General features: G+C 36.5%; 1 pseudogene; it reads left to right on the plus strand.

Moving 5' to 3' along the window:
- The first annotated feature begins 6,641 nt into the window (after positions 1-6,641).
- On the plus strand, positions 6,642-7,403 carry LOC101411719 (olfactory receptor 52B2-like; annotated as a pseudogene).
- The last annotated feature ends 15,426 nt before the right edge of the window (positions 7,404-22,829 follow it).

Genomic DNA, 22,829 nt, shown 5'->3' on the forward strand with positions numbered 1-22,829 from the left:
TATTGAGCCAAGTTTTCACCAGGAAGGAAGAAAAACTCAGTGTGATTAAGTAATAGATTTTATAGGACTTAGTAGCTTTCTTTTATATTTCCTATATATTGTGTATTTGTGTGTGTGCATGTGTGTATATGATGTTGTAGCAAATTAATCAACCAATATTTCAGGGAAGAAGAAGATGCCTGATTGTGAAAGAACAGCTTGTTGTCTTGTTCATCTTCTTTAGAAGGCCCCCATAATCAAACTTGGGACCTCCCATGTGGTAGGCAGGTACTCAACTGCTTGAGGCACATGTTTCCCTTAGTTTTAAAATATAAACAATTCATCATAGTTGATAAAAAATAATATTTTAATTCAGTAGATAAATAGGGAAATATGATGTGGAAAATATCAAGAACAGCCAAGATATGTCACTGATATAATATTAAAATATTCATTTTTCCATTTTAGAAATACCAACTGAAAGTTTAATGAGTTATAAAATTTGACTATCAAATTGGAAAAACTTTTAAAAGAATAATCCTTAATGATAGTGAAAGTACTGGTGATATTCACTCACGTATAGATCAGTTTTGGGATATAGATTCATACCAACTTTCTGGACATTAATTTGATGGAAAATAGCAAATGCTTAAAAGCCCATGCTCTTTATATTACCTATAAGTACATTCAGCTTCATATGAAAACAAATTATCAAAAGCACTGACAAAATATTTTTTTTTAACTGTGTATTTTGAGATCAATGTCCATCATTGGCTAGGACTCAAGCCCAGACTCAGGCCTCTTCCGTGTATATTCCTATGCCCATTTAGAAGCAGATGATAGAATTTATAACTTGCCACATTTTCTTAATTGTATGAATATTTTATACAAGGTATATTTCTTGGGAAATACAACTCAATCATAAAAATCTGGAAAAATCAGGGAATATAAATGAATTAATGATATTTCAGTCTAATACATAATATTACAAGACATGATTAAAATATTGCCCCTCAATATCAAGGCACTTTGCAAAATGTTGATGGGCTAAGTGGATTACAACATTTCATATGTTTCTATGAAATACATTTCCTCAGATAATCTCTGAATTTTACTTAATAAACTTCAATCATTAACATACGCCAGAAGAAGAAAGAGGGGATACATTCTGTAAATCATCATTATCATTTATATTTTCTGACTTTATAACCACCCTCTGAAATGGTTTCTGAACTCTAAAGTGCAAGTGCACTGTGTCATTATTAGGTCAGGTTTTTTTTTTCCATCAGATCTTAACTAGAACTACTTTCTTTGGAGACCCCCCCGCCACCACCACCAATTTTAATGATCCAGATCACAGGTTACATTACCTCATGTCCCAACTGTGTGTATTTTGTCTTTGTAAATTCTTCCATGCCTCCCTTACCCCCTTGTTGGAACCATTTCTCTCATTATTGTTCTAAGTTCTCATTTGTATTGCAGTAAACACAGCGTATTTCTAGTTTTAAGTCTGAAAGCTGATTTCCTTTTATATTCTCAAGGAAGAGATATCAATTGGGGGAATCATAAAAAATTACAGCCAAAATCAAGAAAATCACATTCCCCTGAGAATAGACTCTTGTTGGCCTGGAAAATTGATCTTTTGTTGAAGGCTTAATGATCTAAATTGCATTCCTTAAGGTGGTAATTGCCGCTATCAATGCCACAATTATCACCATCCTCTTTAGTTGTGACTCCATGACAAATAAGGAGCATCAAGATTATTAATTAAATTTTCTAAGCAACAATTTCAGGGAAATTCTTTATTTCTGAATATCAAAGGTGTTTATTTTGCTACTAAAGTAAGATTTCATATTACATAAAATATATTGACATTTTGGCCTACAAATATACTGTGAGATTGGTATTGGTCATGATTTCTTTTGAATCCTATTAATTTAGGGGTAATTTTAGACATATAAGTTGAAATAATATATCCTAAATTGTGCTAATGTATGCACAGAAATGGAAAATTACACTCTGTTTGTGAGGCCTTATTAATCTGCCTCATTAGAAGTATGATATTATTTAAAGTCTAGTTTGATTACTCTAAAACTAAAAAGAAAAAAAATGATTAGCTCCCTTTGAAAAGTGGAAGTTTTTCAAAGTCCAGTCACACTTTTTTTCTCATTAAAACCTCAATACATCATACTGAAGGACACCTGGTAATTGTATAGTATTATCTTAAGTCTAAATACTGATCTGGCACAAAAATGCAGAGTTGTTGTTCAGAGACTTGGATTAGGATAAAAAATTATCAGATGAGTTTAAAAATGAAAAATATATTTCACAAGTGTTAAAGACATGGTTTAATCAGCTAATCCAGATACTGACTGTGGGGTCTCAGGTGTAAGAGGACCACTTAGCAGGTAGAATAACCAAAAGGCTCCTAGGCCCAGAGGTTATTCCCTGGGTTGTTGTTTTTGTAGATATCAAAATACCACAAAGATGTGGAAATATTCTCCTCTGAGTTTTTATAATCTAGTAATGACTTTTTATCCAAGACTTAAAACTATCACCGTGGGAAGTAGTGAAAGGAAATTCAAGATCTATCATCTTATGTTCCTAATAGTTTAGAAAAACCATGCATCTAAAAGGTAAATTAGAATCATTTAGTGTTTAAGACTGGGGGTTTTGGAATTAGAATTCCTGAGATTGAAAACAGAGTTTACACATTCATTGGTGATATAAACTTCCTAAAGTTAATCCTTCAGTGCCTGAGTTTTCTCTTGTGTAAAAAGGGGCTAATAACAATAACTTCCCTATGTAGTAGATGAGAATATTAAATTGGATAAACTATGTAAAATGTTTAAGAGCAGTTTTTAGGAAAATGTGTGTCACATTGTAAGCATTGATATGTTTTTGCATTTTTCATATTTTTTACTATTACTGCTGTTTTGTTCCTTATTGTGCTGATATGTGATGTCTTCTATTTAAATATGCTGATATTTCCTGCTTGGGTGTTATACCCATGCAGTGCTGGGAGACACCCAAATGAATTAAGCGAAATCTCAGTCTTAAGAGGCTCCCATAAAATTGTGATCAGAGTTCCATGTTTTAACAAAATAACTCAAGGACCTTTCATTAATGCCAATACATGTATTCTATTAATATATGTTTGCTCTTTGATGAGAAGTTTTTTGTTTTCTTGATGAGAGAGAGTGAGAAAGAATAAGATAAATACATATCGATAATGTGATAATGTGTCTCGGTTATTTGTTAAGGGTATCGGATAATCTGGAAAGGATGATTTCAAGTAATGCAAAGAAGATTGATAGATACCTTGCAGAGTAGTTTTATGGCTATCTGATCATGTGACAGCCACTCATGAAAAGTGAAGCCTGTGGAATTCCAGATTTGGGTGTCTTTTCTAAGGCAATAGTATTTAGTATGCATAACTCTTTGAAATTTCTGAAGAGTTGCAGTCCAAAAGTTTTGATAAACATATAAAGTGGCTTAGCCAAAAGTATTGCTTTTTTCCTTCATAACTGAGATTTTCTTGGTTGTTTTGAAGATCAGCACATAGACATTATGAACAAACTGTACACAATTTTTAATATACATACCAAAAACCTAAAAAGCCATGTAGTTGTAATTCTTTTCTAAAGTTATTCCAGGCGCTTTCCAGCTTAAAATTTGTAGGATATCACCTATCAGTGTCTTTTGATTTCGATAAGCTGTTACATTATTAGTCCTTTTATTTAACAGTTTAATATCATACAAACTACGTATTCCCATTTCCAATCTTTCACAGCACATATCAAAATTATTAGAAAAACTGGGTGACCAGGAGCAAGGATGTTGCAAGTGCACACAGTGCTCACAGGGAGAGCCAAGACAGGGAGTGGTTTTAAGAAACAATTCTACTAAAAGCATGGGAATAGAAGTAATTCAAAATGTTCAACACATATTAAATGCCTGACTGTAACTCTAAATCACCATTTAGTATAGGGTATAAAAACTGCCTGCCACCCCCCACCCCAGACTGTTTAGTTGACATGAAAGACAGTCAAGCCTCCTTTAATTCAATAACCTTCCCTTTTCAGGCTGTACCAAAAAATCAACAAGCAGTCAATGATTTCACCTCTTAAAAAAAAAAAAAAAAAAAAAAAAAAAAGAAGCATTTGATGTGGGCTACTGGTGGGAAGCTCTTTGTCTCTTCAGAGATAATCTAAACTGTCTGTCCTGACTTGGGGGTGTGGGATGGTAAGAGGCTGCAGTCCTGCCCTTGGTAACCATGGCAATGACTCCAGTCCCAGGAAGCAATTTAGCAGTGCAAACTATATACATACCAGTCAGTCCAGGGAAACTCTGATGGTGGTGATGTGGAAACTTAAGGGAACTTGGACTTGGCCTTGAATGGGAAATATAATATAGCCTGTGTATAAATTCAAAATCATCTAATTCTGTATGCAAGTTTGCCTAGTCTCTAGAAATCCAGTTAAGTGGGCTTAGAATGTTCTGAAAGGATGTAAGACTGAATGTGTATTCAAAGTTGCATCCAGATGGAATGTGGGTAAGTTGCAAATTCAAGCTCACCTCAAATGTGGGCAATATGTTAATTCAAAACCTATCTGGTACTCAGGCAAAGACTTAACTAACAAAGAAAATAGTTTTCTGTGATAAAACCACCATTTGACTCCCCACCCTGTATAAAAGGAACTTGGAAATCTTGTTCCAGGCTCGGGTTTGAAACAGAAAGCTCCTGAGTTCGTCCAGCCCTCAATAAATCATTTTTCCTTCTTAAAATCATTCCTCAGTCCTGGCCTTTCTATATGCAAATAATTGAACCTCTCTCAACTTCTACAACACATTTACACGTAAAAAATGGGGTAATATGGAATTTCAATTTCCTTCTTAAAAATATTTCTTCTGGAGCTACTGAAACACTTCATTTACAAAAAAAAAAAAAAAAAAGGTTGATAAAAATACTCCCCTGAATTACACAAGAAGGGAGAAACAGAGACCACCGATGAGACATGGTAGATGATATTAATCAGAGTTGCTTCTTTCTCAGCTGTTTCATCAGAGACAGAACTCTCCTCATTTTTAGTTTCTCCATGTTCTTCTGTAGGCAAATCTTTAGTTTCTTGGTTAGCCCCTTCTGATTGTTTTCCCTTTATTCCCCTTTTCATTTTTGGTTGCATTTTTTGTTTGTTTTGTTTGCTTTATTTGTTTGTTTTTTTTCTGAAGATTTATTCTTTTCTGCTGTCATTTTTGGCTTCCTTCCCCAGGAATAGGTTTAGCTGACAGCTTCACCTTGGACTCCTTCCCCTCCCCTTTCTCTGATCTGACCAGCCTCTAGGACACCTTGGCAGTGGAGCAGGTGGGGGGGCGGGGGGGCTCCCAGGCATGGTGGCAGCCGAGGGGAGGCTGAGGTCCTTGGTGTGCCTAGAGCCTGCACCAAGCCTCGCTGCTCACGCTGCCGCTCCTCCCACAGCCTGAGCTGCTTAGATCCCAAAACTACAGCTTTTGATTGCAAAAATGGGCAATTAAATTGAAGTTGTTTACAAGCCCCTAAACTACATAATTCTGTATTTAAAACAGTTTTTAGAGAAAAGTAAAGTTTATTTTACAATGCTATTTGATATGTTAAAATAACCCCTGTTATAAAATCTCTAAAATTTTATTTTGTTCTCTTGGTAGTAGTCAAGAAAATGGTAGTCACTCTGCTATGTGTAAGGCTTTTTCAATGATAGGTGTTGAATAATCATTTGATTTTCTTGTTGTGAATGAGAACATTCTGCCCTCTGAAATTTACCTTGTCTTCTTTGACTCAATTTCATGCTCCCTGAGTGTCAGTGTTTATTACTATGTAAAGAATATTACAACTTATACACAGCACTTTAAATTTCAGTGTTTTTTCAGCCATTATCTTCAAAGGTCTCTATGAGAAGTAAACAAATAGAACTGTTTTCTTTATTGTAGAAACATTAACATATTTAGCACAGGATGAGAAGCAAGAATTGGAAACTTCTTGTTGTTTTCAGTTCTTTCATCAGTCTACCATGTGACCCTTCTTCTGCCATTTAATTTGGCCTTAAAAAATGGAGAATTATTTCTTCCCTCCTTTTGTTCAGTGTTACAGAGAGAAAAGAAATAGAGAAATCACTATTTAAGGATTATCAAGATGTGAAAGTAGAAATTATGTACATGAAATAGTTAAAAGTTCTAATAAAATATATATAAATTATATGGTTAGCACCATTGACATTTCAAAAAAAAAGCATTCAGCTTTTGATTTTTCTGAGTCACACCTTTTTTTTGAGAGAACAATATATCCAAGAGAAGGGAAACAATTTGCAAATAATCAGTTATCTAATAATTCATCTCAGACCATTTTATTCTCTGTCCTTATTCCTCCTAGGTCATGTCAAAAAGAATGATTATGATTTGACTGGGAAGAATAATCCTTTTTTTTTTTATTGCTCTCTCTAGCTCTTTTCCCTGTTTTTCATGTAACAGACTTTGGCCACTTCTCTGTAACAACATCCAACTGTACATCCACTCAACTCATTGTCTTTCTGCTGATGGGTATCCCAGGATTAGAAGACTTCCACATCTGGATTGCCATTCCTTTCAGCTTCATGTAGCTTCTGGCTGTGTTAGGCAATGGCTTGGTTATGGCAGTGGTGGCCTGGGACAGGAAACTGCATGAGCCCATGTTTCTCTCTCTCCTCTTGCTGGCATTCAATGATGTTCTACCTGCATGGTCACAGTGTCCAAAATGCTTCTCATCTTCTGGCAGGATGCTTCTCCATCGACATTTCCCGCCTGCCTCACACAGATGTTTTTTGTTCATTCTCTGTTCCTATCTGAATCTGCATTTCTTTGGCCATGGCTTTTGATCGCTGTGTAGCCATCTGTGCACCACTCCACTATACAACCCTACTTACAGGCTCTCTCATTGGCAAGGTGGGATTGGCTCTGGTGGCCCAGAGTGTGGCTGTAGCCACTCCTGGTGTCCTCCTCATTCTCTGGCTGCATTTTTGCCATACCAACATCATCCATCACACCTACTGTGAGAACATGGGCATTGCCAAGTTGACCTGCAATAGCATCACTCCTAAGAGCATTTATGGGCTCACTACTGCTCTCCTTAACACAGGGTTGGACTTTATCCTCATCTCCTTCTCCTACTGGTTAATCCTGCAGACTGTATTCTGACAACCTTCAGGGGAGGCCCAGACAAAGGCCTTTTGGACCTTTGGAGCTCATATATGTGTTATGTTTCTATTCTATATTCTTGCCTTGTCCTTTACACATTGCTTTTGTACAACATCCCTAGGCATGCCCTTATCCTCCTGGCAAACCTTTACTTACTGGTACCACCTACCATGAACCCCATTGTTTATGGAGTAAACACCAAAGAGATAAGATTGTAAGTACAAAGTCTTTTTAGATGAAAACAAGGGAAAAAACAAAAACAAAAACAAAAAACATGACCCAAAGATTATGAAGCAGCAAGGAATAGGAAATCCCAAGATAAATCAACAGGCTTTAATGTTATGTCTGAATCAATCTGTGCAGATCTGTCCCCAGAAAACCCAACATCTGAAGAGAATTTAAATATCCAGAATCCCTAACATGGGGGAAACAGAAAGCTAACAGGGAGCTGTTCAGGTACTGATGTGGGCTATGGGTGGGAGGCTCTTTGATTCTTCAGAGATAACCTTAACCTAAACTGTCTGTCCTGACTTGTGGGTGTGGGATGGTAAGAGGTTGCAGTCCTGCCTTTGGTGACCATGGCAACGACTCCAGCCCCAGGAAACAGTTTAACAATGCAAGGTTTATAAACTTTAAGTATTCAGGGAAAATGCAAACCAAGTGTGCTAAAAGCTTATCTAGAATATATAAAGTCCATGCTAAATCCTTACCTAAGATGTGGAAGATATATGCTAATTTAAGCCTATTGAGAACTGAAACAAAAGGATCATTTAACCTTTCCTCTCTGTATAAAAGAAACTTGAAATTCTTGTTCGGGCTCCAGTTTGCATCAGGAAGCTCCAGAGTCTGGCTGGCCATCAATAAATCATTTTTCCTTCTTAAAATCATTCCTGAGTCCTGGCCTCTCTATACGCAAATAATGGAACCTCTCTCAAATTCTACAACATTTCCACTGTGGAGTGTCACAATCTAGTAATTGTGATCACTACAGTAGTAGAGTGGAGGATTTAGACTTAGTAATCAAAACAATTTCACAGTAGCAGAGTGGAGGATTTAGAGGATTAAGTATACTTTTTGTAATACACAATGCCTCTTCTTTGTCAATTTGCCATGAACAGGCCAAAAAGGTCCTGGATTATTTCTAAACCCAGTCTCACCATTTTATCAATGGAACCCAGATACACAAATAATTTGTTAAATAATTATTGGATACATATATGATATAGTTAATTAATTAAATAAGTAAGGCTGTTTTTCTTATATAACAAAGTTCGGTTGGTATTATATAGGACCTGTTGGCAAAATATTTGTTTTACTTCCCTCTCAAAAACGTTTTTCTTAGTTTCCAGAAAACATCTATTTATTATCTTTTATAATGACTTAGTTTAACAAAGATTTCTGATTCCTTTGATTACACAATATAAACTGACTTTAGTTAAATAAACATAAAAGCAAGATATTTTAATATGTGAAAATATTCCTGAGTTATATCATGATGTACAGGGATGAACTGAATATCCAAACTGTTGGCTGATATAATAGTTCAACAACAGGAGAGCCTGAACATCTCTTCTAGAATTGATGGCATGTCTCAGATGCAATGATTCTGGGACAATAAGTATAATTGTCCTGGACTGGGTCAGCTTGCCAAACATGGATTGATCTGTTTTATTTGGAGAGTAGTATCTCTTAGTATTCTGATTTAATAAAGATAAAAGTGTTTCAGGACAGTTCTTGGCAAAAAGAAATCACAAGAATTGGTCAGGATCATAAAAAATGGGTTCATTGGCTTTTTTTATTAGCATACGAATTTTTTGTAGTTTAGCCCTTTTCACACCAAACCCTTTCCCTAATTGCGCTCTACAGTACCTAGGTCATACTGCCACACATAAAACCTATCTGTCATAATCCCCACAAAGCATAAACTGTTTTCTCCACTAAAAAAAAAAAAATGCCTCTTGATTTATCATAGAGCTAAAATATTTCCCTGTCAGCCAACCAATTAAAAATGAAAATTATGTAAGTATTTTTTCTCATATTTAGTCTCACACTTTATTTTTTTAATTAATAGATCACAAGGAATGTTACATTAAAAAACAAAAACATGAGGTTCCCATATACCCCACTCCCCACCCCCACTCAAACATTTTTGTGAATTGTACTTTTTTGAAGATATATAGATCACACAAAAATTGCTACATTAAAAAATATAAGAGGTTCCCGTATATCCCCCACTCCTCCCAAACCAGCAAACTCCCTAATCATTGTGGTACCCTCATCACACTTGGTAAACATGTTTTGGGGCACTGCTGCACTACACAGATAATAGTTTACCCTGTAGTTTGCACTCTCCCCCAGTACATTCAGTGGGCTATGGCAGGATATATAAAGTCCAGCATCTGACCCTGCAGTATCATTAAGGCAACTCAGAATTCCAGAAATGCCTCCACATTACATCTCTTCTACCCTCTCCCTGACCTCAGCAACTACTGTGGCCACTTTCTCCACCTCGATGCTAAAATTTCTTCCAATACTCATCACAATAGTTTTATAGTAAAATATCAAGTAAGTCCACTCTAGTCCATATTTTATTCCTCTATTCCATGGACCCTGGGGTGGTGATGCCCCTTCACCTCTAGGTCAAGAGGGGGCTTAGATTCCACATGGATGATGGATGCAATTCCTCTGCTTACAGTTGTAGGTACTCTTGATTCCTGGTGTGGTGGTTGACCATCTTCAACTCCCTGTTAGCTGACCTAGGTAAGACCAACGAACCAGAGAGTAGGAGTTGCCACTCTGCTGAGGTTCAGAGCCCAACTGACACATGGGCTGTCCAGAGATTCAAGTCTCCTGAGTATGGATCATCCCTGGTGCTGACCACAGTTTCAGTAAAAGTGACAGAAGAGGCATGTGTAGAAAAGTCACATCTGAGTCCAGCTCCATCACACTCAGCAGCACAAATTCCAAAGTAGCACCCTCTGACGTGGCACAGAGCTCCAAATCCATCTGGCATGATTGTATACCCTGTGGATCTCTGTAGCCTTCAGGAGAACCAGTACCTAGGGTTGTATCTATTTTGGCTTTTTCTGGGGTATTGCTGAGGTGTGCATAAGCACAACCCCTCTAATGACCTCCCGACTATTTCCGGAAGACTCTTAGCCATATCAACTCATTTGTCTTTGCCATTTCCCCCTTTAATTCAAAGTCAAAGAGCAGTTTTTAACACTTGATCCAACATGTAGGCTGCGATATTCTGCTGGTCTCAGTTGACCTTTTATTTGAGGTCTCTTTCTAGTTGCTTCTCCAGTTAGTGATTGGTAGTAATCCCTCAGCACTAGAGAGGCTCATCCCCAGGAGTCATGTCCCACGTTGGGGGGAAAGTAATGCATTTACATACTGAGTTTGGCTTAGAGAGTGGCCACATTTGAGCAACATGGAGCCTCTCAGGAGGTAACTCTTAGGCATCTTACAGCTCTGGATATAGTTCATATTTCAGGCACACAGGCTCCTAAGCATAGTCATCAGTAGCAAGGGTTCAATATTGGACCATCCTTCCTTCTTGATCTTTGCCACTGTACTTGGTAGATTATTGTTGTTCCATTGGGGAATGTGACAGAGCACCCCTGGGTGGGAACTCATCACTCCCTTAGTTGATGTTTGTAACTGTAACTACTATAAAAATACCCAACATATATCCTAACATATTTATGTTCCCTATATACTTGTCCTGGAGAACTCCCCCCCCCCCACCCATGTGCCCCCATCAATAACACCCCACAGCAGAGTTCTGCCCCTGCCATAGTTGAACCTCTCTGTGATCCAAAACTTCCTCAACAATGAATCCTAATATGTTGCCAAATTCATTTAAAAGGAAATTGAAATACAGTGATGTGTTTAAAGCTTAGAAATAGAATATTTAGAAGTTTATAAATACTAACATAGAATAAAAATAAAGTGGTGTATTAATAAAATGAAAAATATTATAAAGCTTTGTTTCTAACATTTTGCCTTTCATCACTGTAATAGGTTTTGCCCTGTATGTACAGTGGCAAGATGGTTTCATTTCTTATCAGTGTCTACATCCTTTCTTTCTTTTTTTTTCTAATTTTTAATTTTGTCTTCAAAAAAGTTTTAGATCACAGTAATTCACATGCACAATATAGGGGAGTCCCAGATATCCAACATCAAACCCTTTTTCCCTTTCCCCAGCAAGGATCTCTTTACATGTTCATGATATATTTCCTGTAGGTGATGAACAAATTTTAAAACATAGCTATCAAACATGGTTCCATTTTGGTTTATGTTATTGTTTATATTTTAGACTGTACAAATTACTAAATTTTTAGTTTCCTTATGTTTTACATTATAGTTTACATTTTAGTTTATAGACTTTTATACACTTTAGATGTAAGTTGAAATGTCCATCATTGCATGATCTTGTGGATTGCTTCCATTGCCCCCCAGTTCCCTGCTTCCATCTATGCTATATCACTCTCCCCCTCCCCTCAGGGCACACCATGGCACTCAATCTTCGCTACTTGAGGAGCCAGATTTACAGATACTGCTAAAAGGCTGAAGACTTGATATACTAGCCCACCCTAACTAATTGGGAGCCAGCAATCCTCTCAAGAGATGCAATTTCCTCTCTTTGGGAACATCAGGTCTCCCCAGGATGTGGGTACACCATCACACTCATTGTATGGGTCTTCACCCATGATATAACACACTATGACAAAATGAGCACTCACATACTCCCTACAAGCTTGCCCCTGTACCAGATCCCATCCCCCACCTTAAGCACCTTAAACACATTATCCTTTCTTATTATATTTTCTAAAGAGTTTTCTCAACAGTATAGTTTCAAGCATATACCTGACATTCTCCCATATTCACCAGTTCCCTCCAGTCCTCCCCCCAATTCCTTGGGTCATCTGACCCATCCTCCCAACCCTAGCCCCCCTCAAGCCCACAAAGCCCCACCCAAAGGAATCCCTATGTCCCCATCTTATCCCTTCCCTGTACAAATACTTACCTCCAGCTTGTCATAGACTTCACCCTTGTAGGCATCAGCTTGCAACCTTCCTCATCCCCCCAGATTCTTTAAGCTTATCTTCCAGACTTTAGCTCTCTGAGACAGTTTGGTTTGCTTGTTTCGTATCAGAGAAGTCATGTACTATTTGTCCTTCAGTGCCTGGCTTGCCTCATTCAACATAAGGTCCTCAAGATTCATCCATGTTACCACATGTATTTGTACTGTATTCATTCTTATAGCTGAGTAGTATTCCATTGTATGTATATACCACATTTTCTTTACCCATTCATCCATTGATGAGCATTTGGATTGATTACATCTTGTGGCATTACATATTGCTGCATTACATAATGCTGTTATGAACATTGGTGTACATATATCGGGTTGTGTCCTTATTTTCAGATCTTCTGGGTCAGAAGTGGAATTGCTGGGTCATATGGCAAGTTTATAGCTAACTTTTTGATAAACTGCCTAACAGTTCTCCATGATGGCTTTATCCATCTGCATTCCCACCAGCAGTGGATGAGTGTTACCATTCCTTCACATACTCTCCAGCACATATAGTTTCTGTTTCTTTGATAGCTGCCAGTCTTATGGGAGTCAAATGGTATCTCATAGTAGTTTTGATTTGCACTTCCCAAATAGTGATTTTGAGCATTTTTTCATGTGCTTTTTAGCCATTTGTATTTCTTCTTTGGAGAAGCATCTGTTCAAATATTTTCCCCATTTTTTAAATGGGTTGTTTGTCATTTTATTTCCAAGATATAGGAGTTCTTTATATATACAGGATATAAGTCTCCTATCAGATATATGTTTACCAAATACCTTCTCCCATTGTGTAGGCTCACTTTCACTTTCATGACAAACTCCTTTGAGGTGCAAAAAGATTTAATTTTGAGGAAGTCCCATTTATCTACTTGTTATTTTGCTGCTCATGCTTTGGATGTGAATTTCATGAAGCCATTTCCTATTATAAGGTCCTGTAGATGCTTCCCTACACTGTTTTCCAAGGTCTTTATGGTCTTGGCTCTTACATTTATGTCGTTGATCCATCTTGAGTTGATTTTTGTGTAAGGCGTGAAATGGTAATCCTCTTTCCTTCTTTTGCATATTGATATCCAATTCTCTCCCAGTTGAATGGGCTTGGTGGCCTTGACAAATATCAGATGACTGTATATATGAGGACCTATATCAGAGCTCTCAAATCGGTTCCATTGGTCAGTGTGTCTATCCTTGTGCCAATACTATGCCATTTTCACTACTGTAGCTTTGGAGTATATTTTGAAGTCTGGTAATGTGATTCCTAGAGTTTCATTTTTCTTTTTCAATATGTCTTTGGCTATTCAGGGCCTCTTTCCTTTCTAAATAAATTTCAGAGTTAATTTTTCCAGTTTATTAAAAAAATGCTGTGTTGATTTTTATTGGGATAACAATGAATCTGAAGATCAGTTTTGGTAGGATAGATATCTTACTAATATTTAGTTTTCCTATCCATGAACAGGAAATATTCATCCATTTGTTTAGATCTTCTTTGATTTCTTTGAACAGTTTTGTGTAGTTTTCTGTGTATTAATCCTTTACATCTTTGGTTAAATTTATTCCTAGGTATTTGATTTTTTTATTTACTATTGTAAATGTATTTGTTTCTTGATTTCCTCCTCAGATTGCTCATCATTGGTGTACAGAAATGCTACTGATTTTTATGCATTGATCTTATATCCTGTGACTTTACTGAACTCATTTATAAGTTCTAGAAGCTTTGTTGTAGACTTTTTAGGGTGTTCTATGTATAGGATCCTGTCATCTGCAAATAGTGAAATTTTGAATTCTTCCTTTCCTATTTGGATTTTGTTATATCTGGGTGTTGCCCCAGTGCTCAAGCAAGTACTTCTAACACAAGGTTAAATAGAAGGGGTGATAGTATACATTCTTGTCTTGTTCCTGATCTTAGAGAAAAGATTTTAGGATCTCACCATTGTAAATGATGTTAGCTGTGGGTTTTTCATATATACCCTTTATTATGTTCAGAAAGTTTCCTTCTATTCCTATCTTTTGGAGTGTTTTTATCAATAAAAGCATGACTATATTTTGTCAAATGCTTTTTCTGCATCTATATATATGATCATGTGATTTTTTCCTTCAGTCTGTTCATGTGGTGTATTACATTAATTGATTTTCTTATGTTGAACCATTCTTGCATACTAGGAATGAAGTCTACTTGGTCATGGTTTATAATTTGTTTAATGTGTTGTTGAATACTATTAGCAAGTATTTTGTTGAGGATTTTTGCATCTAGGTTCATTAGATTAGTCTGTAATTTTCCTTTCTTGTGGTGTCTTTGTTTGGTTTTGGTATTAGGATAATGCTGGCATCATAAAATGAATTAGGCAATGTTCCTTCTGTTTCAAATTTTTGGAAGCGTTTAAGCAAAAGTGGTGTTATTTCTTTCTGGAATGTTTCATAGAATTCACCTCTGAAGCCATCTGGCCCAGGGCTCTTCTTAGTGGGAGGTTTTTAATGAACTACTCTATCTCTTTACTTCTGATTGGTTTGTTGAGATCATCGATTTCTTCTTTTGTCAATGCAGGCTGCTTATGTGTTTCTAGGAATTTCTCCATTTCCTCTAAATTGTCTTTCTTCTTGGAATACAGTTTTTCAAAGTATCTTCTTATGATAGACTTTATTTCAGTGGGGTCAGTGGTAATATCCCCTTTCTCATTTCTTATTTTATGTATTTGTATCTACTCTCTATTTTTCTTTGTTAGTCTAGCTAAGTGTTTGTTAATTTTATTGATCTTCACAAAGAACCAGTTCTTTGTTTTGTTAATTTTTTTATTGCTTCCCTTTTTTCAATTTCATTTAGATCTGCTCTTATCTTTGTTCTTTCTTTCTTTCTTTGGGGTTGGTTTGTTGTTTTTTTTACTAATTCCTCAAATTGTTCAGTTAGTTCTTCAATTTTAGCTCTTTCTTCTTTTTTGATGTATGAATTTATGGCTATGAATTTCCCTCTCAGTACAGCTTTTGCTGCATCCCATAAGTTTTGATATGTTGTGTTATTTTCATTCATTTCAAGGCAGTTATTGATTTCTTTTAAGTTTTACTCCTTGACTCACTGTTTTTCTAAGAGTGTATTGTTTATCTTTCATATCTTGGTGCCAAAGCTGGTTCTCTGGCCCTTGCAGATGTCCAGCTTCACTCCACTGTGGCCAGAGAAATTATTGTGCATGATTTCAATCTTATTGAATATATTGAGGCTTTCTTTGTCATGTAGCATGTGGTCTATCTTAGGGAATGATCCATATACACTTGAGAAAAATGTATATCCTGCTGTATTTGGATATAATGTTCTATATATGTCTATTAGGTCCAGATCCTCTAATATATTTTTCAAAGTCTTTGTTTCTTTATTGATTCTCTTTTGAGATTTTCTGCCCAATGGTGATAGTGGTGTGTTAAAGTCCCCCACTATAATTGTAGAGGTATCTATTCCTTCACTTAGTTTCTCCAGTGCTTGCCTCATGTATTCGGAGGTGCCCTTGTTAGGGGCATAAATGTTTATGATTGTTCTTCCTTCTTGAAAGATTATCCCTTTCACTAATATGTAGTGTCCATCTTTTTTTCTCACAATTGTTTTGCATTTAAAGTCTATTTCCTCTGACATTAATATAGCTACACCTGCCCTATTTTGGTTATTGATTGCTTGTAAGATTGTATTCCAGCCATTCATTTTCAATAGCCTTGAATCCCTGGGCCTAAGATGAGTTTGTTGTAGGCAGCATATAAATGGGTCATATTTCCTTATCCAGTCTTCCAATCTATGTCACTTAACAGGTGAGTTTAATCCATTGACATTTAGTGTTATTACTTTCAAGGAATTACTTATATTAGCCATATTTTCTTTGGATTTGTGTTTGTCTTATGTTGTTTGATTTTTTTTTTCTCTTTTTGTAGTTTTATTTGTTCTTACACTCTCCTCCAACTCTGCCTGTCCTGTTTTTTTAATCTCCTGCAGAACTCCCTTTATTATTTCTTAAAGGGCAGGTTTCTTGTTGGCATACTCTCTTAGTTTCTGTTTATCTGTGAATATTTTGTACTCACCATCATTTTTGAATGCTAGCTTTGTTGGATAGAGTATTTTTGGTTGGAAATTATTTTCTTTTAATACCTTGACTATGTTATACCACTGCCTTCTCCCTCCATGGTTTCAGATGAGAGATCAGCACTTAATCTAATGGAGCCTCCTTGTATGTGATGGTTCTCTTTTCTTTTGCTGCTTTTAGTATTTTCTCTTTGCCTTGTTCATTGGATAATTTGACAAGTATATGTCTTGGGGTAGACATGTTGGGATTTATGCTGTTTGGGGTGCATTGGGCTTCCTCGACATGTACATGCATCTCCCTCAATAGGTTTGTGAATTTGTTGGCCATTATTTCCTCCAAAACACTTTGGGAGACTTTAATCTCCCCTTTCCCTTCTCTTCTCCTTCTGGGATGCCTATAATGCATATGTTTGTGCATTTTCATTGTCATTCAGGTCCCTAAGTACCTGCTGGGTTTTTCCTATCTTTTTATTGATTAATTCTAATATCTGTTTGATTTCACATGTACTGTCTTCCACATCACTAATTCTTTCCTGTACCTCTTCAAATCTGCTGTTAATTTCTGAGCATGTATTTTTGATTTCTTGGATTGTGCTATTGATCCCCATCATCTCTGTTATCTTTTTGTCCATGATCACAATTTCTTCAGTATGCTCTCCAAGTGTTTTCTTAATATGCTTAATATCTTCCTTCACTTCATTGAATTGGTCCATGATACTTGTTTTGAGAGCTTTAATTACTTGTTCGATGTTTCATTTTTCTTCCTGGTTTTTAGTTTGCTCATTGGATTGAGCCATGTTTTCCTGATTATTTGTATGGTCTGTAGTTTTTGTTGCTGTCTGGTCATCATTTTATCTTGTTGGATTTATTCTGTTGATTATCTTCTTATGCTAGTCTTGTGGTTTAATTAGTCATTGTTTGTGTGTGTGTGTTGTCTTCTCTTTGTCACTTTTTTCTGCTTATTCTATTTCCTTGTTGGCTAAGTTCCCTTGAAGTAATATATTAAGTCCAGAGAAAGCAGAAGGGGTAAGAAAGGAAAAATATAATAGTACTATTGATAGTGAATGTTAGCAGAAGAATCATGTGACATCCAGGAAAATTGATATAGAACTCATGGATGCTGTGTATAGTTATAACCTTAAAAAAGTGGTGTAACTATAATGAGATATTAAACTGAATATATGGAAGAATATACTATGAATTAAAAGGTCAGTGTGGTCAGGAGAAAGGGAAAAAGAAAAGAGAGGACAATAATATAAAGAGTGAATAAATTATAGAAAACAGATCAGAGGTATTAGAGATAAAAACTCAAGAATATTGGAGGCTAAACAGAGAGAGGTGGAATGCAAGAGAAACAATAAATAATGGAGGAGAGAATGATGTCAAGGAAAGGGGATAACCTTGGTAGTCAAAATCAGTACACACAGAAAAGAGAAAATTGAGAATGAGAAAGCACAGCAAAAAAGAAATGTTGCCTGCAATACTAATATTAAAAAAAGGTAAAAAAGGAAAAAGGAAAAAAAAAACAGAGGAAGAAAAAGAGAAAATAGAAAAAAGAAAATGAAATTAAAAAAGGGCAGTCACAGGGATAAAGAGGAAGAAAAAACAAGAAAAGAAACAAACAAAACACTAGACAAGGCCTCCGGCAAAGAATCCTCTTTGCAATTGAATAAACTGCTGAGGAGTCTGACCTTCCCCCTCTCTCCCTTCCTCACTTCCATCTCTCCCCAGGCAGCAGGAAGGCTGCATGAGGGCTTCTGTAGGATTTTCAAATGGGTCCCTGGTGAACCAACTCACCTGAGAAAATAATGAGTCTTAATTTCTTGAGAGAGTACCCACTCTTTGCCAGGAGCCCTAAATATGCTATTGGAAGCCTGTAAATCCCATCTTATTGTCCCTCTTCCTTTGGTGTGCTACAAGGATGCTAGTTATTTTTCTGACTCCACCTTCTCCCTGACCAAGTTTCCTATCCCAGGGTGGTTAGGTAAATTGGGCTCTCTCACCAGATTCACCTTTCCTCTCCTACTCTCCCCAAGCCAGCTGATATACTCCTCCAAACTCAATAAAAGGGGGGGGACCAGAAAATTGAACCTGCACTCCTTGGCCCCTCTGCACATCCCACCTAAATCCTCCCATTCCCAGACTTAGTTCACGACCAGAGGGGTCAGGCAATGCTGGATTTCCGGGAGTGTTCGGCTTGGGAAAGAGAGACCCGGGAGAATGTGAACTAGGAGTATGTAGGTCTGTGAAATGTGGGCCACAAAGGTTCAGGGGACACAGGCTTGGGGTTCACCCATTTGGGAAACACGGACTTGGAAACATCACTCTATAACCAGCAGTTCTCAGTGAATGCTGCAGCTCTTAGCCCTAGGGGGAAGGGATGTACCAAGTTCAGTATTAGAAACCTGCAGTTCTACTTTGAGCAAACACCACTTCTGCTTCAGTCTTGCCAGATCAATGTCCAGACACCTCCCACCCTGCTGGTTCCCGAAACATCCTGCTTGGGTAGGACTCCATCACCACACAACCGGTCTTTTGTAAGGAAGATGACGATGGTGTACTTACTCAGATGCCATCTTACCCCACCTCCTATATAAGTATTAATACCTATATGTTCTAGTGATTGAATGCCTTGAACAATTTATACTGCTAAAATTCTCTTTATAAATGTGTGTGACTGTTTCTAGATTCTGTGTATAATCAGTTGATTATCCATGGTGTTGTTTTGAATGGAATGCTGTTTTTATTGTTCAGGGTTTTAGATTGAATGACTAAATGACTAATTGGAATAATAAAGTGTTTTGTAGCAGCACTTCATATAGAAGAAAATGCCATCCACTTGGACGGTGAAGGAAATAGTGGTCTTTCCTTCTGTTATTTTTTTCTTGACATCACATTTTGACACAAGGAGCTTCTGAGAAAGAATCAAGATTATTAGTGCACTATCTAAATGATAGCATTTGGCATTATGAAACTAAATTCATTGCATTTTGGTCTAATGACAGGATATTGATAAACAAAAAAATACAGATTACTTTTTTTAACTTCTGGATACTGATCTCTTCTGGATTCCACAGACAGGCAGAGAAGGCTTTGGGAGGATTTTTTTCCAATATTTAATCTAGCCGTTCTATATACACTGATTGATTAATTTATGAATCAGTTATATATTCATTAATTACTATTAACTGCCTCCTGTAAAACAAGTCTAGCGCTAGTTCCTGCAGGTGGCAAACCATTAGAGATACATTCCTCTGAAGAATAATTACATTAATATATGTAAAAACACATTACCTATTATGAAGATATATCTAAGTATTGAGTGCCACAAAGATTTTGGAAATCTTTTTATTCTCTGTTTTATTTTTCCTTTCAGGAAATGTAGGTACGTAACCAAAAAAATTCAATTAAATTTTCAACAATATTTTTAACAACTTTATGCAAAGTTATGTGCTAGGTAATTACAGAGATACAAGAAGAGATAGTTTCCTATATGAAAAAGAGTTCTGGATAAGAATGAAAACACTTTGTTAGATGGTCCATATCCACTGCTACCAACTTCTAAATAGCTAAAACTAAGGGAGCTATATTTTGCTCATATAGTGTTTAAATGAAGAGTGTATACTTATTATTAAGGTACATTTAAATCAGTGGTTTGTAAACCTTGCCTGCATGTAACAATATATCTGACAGGTTTACAAAACTACTGAGTCTCAATTGTCTGTAAGATTAAATACACACACACACACACACACACACACATATATATATATAATAAGTTAAGGGGAATAAAAACCCAGGCTGATGGGTATTTTTTTCTACCCCTGAGAAAACTAGACCTCCTCAGAGATTTGAGAACCTCTGCTTGTGCTCTAATATGCTTTTATATTCAAGATAAGACTTTTTTAAATTTAGGAAAGATAGAAATAACAGAGAACTTATATAACAAGATATATAGTATATGATTCCATGACAAATAATATAGAATATCAAGATGTAAGGAAATATGAGTTTGGTATATGCAAGAAAAACTTCATGGGTGAAGTTTTGAATAAAATGAGGATTAAAAATGGAAAAGAATAGCAGGAAATGATTTCTAACACATTCCAAAATATTCATGTTAATGGGTTTTTTTTTTTTAAGCACAGTGTGAACTCAGTCTGTGTAGTCCCAGTGGATTATAGTGCTCTTGTTTAGGGCTCCTTCATGCTGCTTTTGATGACTTTATTTCTGCTCTTTATGTAGACTGGTGTTAGCACATATGGTGCCAACATACATACAGAAGACAAATCCTTGAGTTTATACATTGGAACATAAGCTATCATTGTCTTGAGAATATGCTTATCTCATAGTAGAAGTTATGTTTGTGGAGAGAACCATGTGGAGGATTCCCTGGTGAATCTGCTTGATCTTCACACAATAGATGATTGGGTTGAGCACAGGTTGAATCGATAATTGAACATGGGCCATAAAGATGTGGATGAGAGGGGATGAAGGTTTGGCTACACGATGGACAATAGACAGTCCAATCATGGGTACATATAGAATTAGTACAGCACAAATGTGTGATGCACATGCATTGAGGGCTTTAAGCCCCCCTTCATGGGTTGTGAATCTCAACACTGAGTGGAGGATGAAACATAAGATGCAAAAATACCTAAAGAGTCCATGCCCCACATTAGAGTGACCAGGACCAACCCATATATAACATTAAACTTGGTATTAGCACAGGCAAGGTTGCTCATATCTTGGTGCAGACAATAAGAATGAGAAAGGATATGGAGATGGCAGAAGGGAAAGAAGGTCTGCTGGACCAGAACTGGAATCAGGGCAAAGGTACTCCTGAGCAGGGCTGCAATTCCAATCTTGGTGATGAGTTTTGGGGTGTGACTAGTAGCATATCACAGAGGCTGGCAGATGGCCACATACCGATCAAGGGCCATGACCAAGAGTACAAATGATTTGGTGAAAGAAAAAGTGTGAATGAAAAGCATTTGGACCACTTAGATTTTAAACTGGATCTCTCTGGAAATGGACCACAACACCCTGCAGAGTGATAACATTGTGGGCATAGACTTGCCCATGTCAGTGATGGAAAGCATGACAAGGAAGTAGTACATGGGCTCATGAAGCCTGGGGACGGTCTGGACAACATGTAGGATGGTGAAGTTGCCCATTATTCCAGCAACATAGAGAAGAAAGAATGGAATGGAAATCCAATGTTGAAATTCCTCATAGCCAGGGATGCCTGTAAAGTAGAATGTGGAGGAAAGAGCACTGCTGGAATTTGAGACCGCCATAGGGCTGACTTGTTGTTCCATGGTTCCAAAAATCACACTTCTCTGGTAGGGTAATGTTAAGAGCAGGATCTGTATCTGGGGGAAAAAAAAAAAAAATCAGTGCTTACCTGCAATCACCCTGAAACCTATCCCCACATTCTTGTTTCATCTTTCTCAACTTCACTTCTGGATGTTGTCATTTCAATAAGGCATCCACTTAATACTCATATGGACCTTCCCTTCTGCCTCTCAGAGGCAGAATCATCAACATCCTCTCTAAACATGTGGTCATCTTCCAAAAACACTATCCAGACTGTGCAAATCATAACTTCTTCTAGGCTATATTCTTAAATTGTATAATCTTCTTTAGGAACTTTCTTGGCCAGAATTACTGCTCCTACTTGAAATCTCTTTATCAGTCTGATTTGATAGTGTCTTCAATGATGCTGGATCACCACATAAGGTACCTATACAGAATTCAGGTGAGTAATGGCTTGCACAATGTTGTTATTCACTTATCCCCATCTATATAACTGGTGCCCTAGACCTGGTATCTACAGAGAGTCAAGTCTAATATCAATTTAGCCTTGGTTTGTCACCTAAATTTAATCAGCTATTATTTTAATCCATATCCTAGAGTAAGCTTTAATATTGAGTAAAAAAAAAAGAAAATCAAGAGCTAAATTCAGGTTAAAATAGAATTAAAGAATCAATGTGAATTTTTAAAAAAATCTTTTTAAGATAATAAAATATGTCATTTAAGGAAAGCACAATTAACTATTGCTTTGATTTAAATGATTTAAAATTATCTTCTTGTTACTTTAGAGAAATAATCAGTCATTGAAAACTTCTTTCTCCAAAAAAAAAAGCAAAACAAATTGGTTGGAATAACCCTGTTGACTTCAATTCTCATGACACTAAGTGACTTAGACCCAAAGTGAAAATATTTCTTCCCCACTAGCTCCCAGAGTTTAAGAAAAATATATTTCAAATAGTAAATATGAGCTGCTTCTCAAAATCCTACTTGTCCATTATTTTTCTGAACAATCATGCTCAACAAATGTGAAAATGAAAAATTCTGATGCATTATGAATTAGCAAACTGTCATGCCATTGTCTTTCTTTCTATGTCTGTATGGCTCTTTGAGACACTTAAATCCCCTTCAATACCCTCAAGTCCCATATTGATAAATCTTAAATGCAGCTTACATTTTTTGAGGGTTTTTGATAATAGG

Source organism: Dasypus novemcinctus, chromosome 10, assembly GCF_030445035.2.
Source record: "Dasypus novemcinctus isolate mDasNov1 chromosome 10, mDasNov1.1.hap2, whole genome shotgun sequence".
Lineage (NCBI taxonomy): Eukaryota > Metazoa > Chordata > Mammalia > Cingulata > Dasypodidae > Dasypus > Dasypus novemcinctus.